Here is a 2,146-nt window from a genome sequence, read left to right as displayed (position 1 = left end):
TGAGTGAATTAGCTTTTAGTTAAGAGGATGAAGGGCCACTCCAACTGCTGGGTTGGTCAGAGGGTGTGATGGTCCGGCCCATGACATCAGATCTCCAGTATCTGTCATCCAATGAAAAAGGAAGGGGCTTCAAGGTGTCTGAAGAATGCTGAACATCCTTCTGTGCAGTTTTGAAATTGGCTTTGGGTCGCTGAATGAATGTGGCAGCACTTACTTCCTTTGGAAACTGAGTATTATCCTGTCTCACAGAGCTCAATATTATGGTCTTTTTGCTGAAGTCTCAAGTCCCTTCATTTAATTTCATTCCATTTTCCATAGTTATAGGGAGTTTTTAGGGTCTTGATAGAGACTATATTTGGTACTAACAATTTATACATAATAAAAGAAGGGTTGTTCTTGTGTTAGAAAACTCAGGAGTCTCCCAGTTGGGGGGTGTACAGAGAGGGTAATGGCATATTAAGTCCTGTAGGGGGCCTCCTCTCTTCTGGGAAGCATCTCCTTCCACCCCCATGCTTTTGGGTTGGTAATGTTGGTATCGTTTTGGATGCCTCTCTACCCTTCATAAATATTTTCCACTTGTCCTTCCAAAAGCCTCTTGCCAGTTCCTTCTCTTGCTTTTCCATTGTCACTACTTGAGTCGAAGTTCATCCCATTTATTAAGGACCGAATTGTATCCCTGCACCAATCCATATGTTGAAGCCCTCAGCCCCAAAGTGACCTTATTTGGAGATAGGGGCTTTAAAAGAAATGATGAAAGTAAAGGAGTGCCTAAAGGGTGGGACCTGTGTCTGAAAGCACTGAGGTTCTTAAGGTGAGGAGACACCAGCAACCTCTCTTCTCTGTCCTTGCACACACAGAGGAAAGCCCATGTGAGGATACAAGGAGAGGGGGGCTGTTTGCAGACAGGAAAAGACCCCTCAGAGGAAACTAACCTTGCTGGCCCCTTGACTGCAGACTTCAAGCCTCCAGAACTTGGAGAGAGTAAATTTCTGTTTCAGAAGCCTCCTTGTCCATCGTATCCTGTTAGGGTGGTGAGAGCGGACCAATACACCATTTTATATTGGGATTCTTTTTCCCAGTAGTACAGAATCTATAATAGTAGCCTTGGATCCTGGTCTCCAGTCCATCCTGGTTCCATTTCTTACAGCATCATGTACTTCTTACGCTGAAATCCTTGCATAGAACGTCAGTGCTGCACAGTAAAGTTTCAGGGCTTTAGCTGGACATTCAAGGTCTGGTAAACCGTCCCCAAATCTCCTTTTCTCTCGGCTTCCCAGTCTAAACTCCGTTTCAGCCTCTTCCCAGTCTCTAAAATACATCCACTCCTTCCATGGCTCTATTGCAATTTCCTCCAGTTTCCATGCTGACCGTCCTACTCCATCTGTTCTTGCTCATCCCGCACCTTACTTCCTCCTCCTGCCTTCCCGCCGCCCCCACGTTGCCCCAGTGGTTCTTGTGGGTTCCACTTGGATCTATACTGAATGCTTGGGTTGTAAGTGTTTCATGTTCTCTGTCTGGGTAGACACCTAATGGATGGTGAGAGAAACGACTCATGTATTGGTATGAGTACAACCCCTCCCCCCCCCAACTACATGTACCGGTTTTCTTCTATTGTTGCCACTGTGAGGTTGAGTCAGTACTTTGCAGAAATGTAACAACTGGAGCTGATGATCTAGGCCACTGGGGCCTGGGATCTCCAGTGCATAAGCATCTTCCCGAGAGGCCTAGTGTCAGACTATAAATAATACCTTCAAGGCCTACCTGGAGGGTATATACAGAAAGTGACTTTACCTTTGTGTGTATGTAAGTCTGTGTTTTTTGTGTAGAGGCCCCTTCCCATAGAGAAGAAGCCTGCTCTGAATTCCCCCTTCCTAACTGGAAAGTTTGTCCTTCATGAGACTGACAGACATTATATATGAACTCTGAAATGCAGGGAGCACACTGGCTTTTGTAAAAGCATGTCACATGCCAAACACTGCTAGAGGTAGAAAACAAAAATCACATGTGGGGTTTCCCAAATTACAATCACTTAGCACATTAAATGAGAATAAAAAAAATATTTTTAGGGGTCTTCTGGTAAGGACCAGGAAACCCGCTAGACAAATTCTAAAAGAGCTGTAACATTTGTGCATTTAAAAAAAAAAAA

At 44.6% G+C, this 2,146-nt stretch overlaps 1 non-coding gene across 1 annotated transcript; it reads right to left on the bottom strand.

Moving 5' to 3' along the window:
- Positions 1–2,064: 2,064 nt before the first annotated feature.
- Positions 2,065–2,126, bottom strand: LOC117799619. Its single transcript, XR_004622993.1, has one exon. It is a non-coding gene; the product is annotated as a U7 small nuclear RNA (small nuclear RNA).
- Positions 2,127–2,146: the final 20 nt, after the last annotated feature.

Source organism: Ailuropoda melanoleuca, unplaced genomic scaffold, assembly GCF_002007445.2.
Source record: "Ailuropoda melanoleuca isolate Jingjing unplaced genomic scaffold, ASM200744v2 unplaced-scaffold5395, whole genome shotgun sequence".
Classification (NCBI taxonomy): Eukaryota; Metazoa; Chordata; class Mammalia; order Carnivora; family Ursidae; genus Ailuropoda; species Ailuropoda melanoleuca.
The sequence above is the reverse complement of the archived record's forward strand: the minus strand, read 5'-3'. Positions and strand labels throughout refer to the sequence as shown.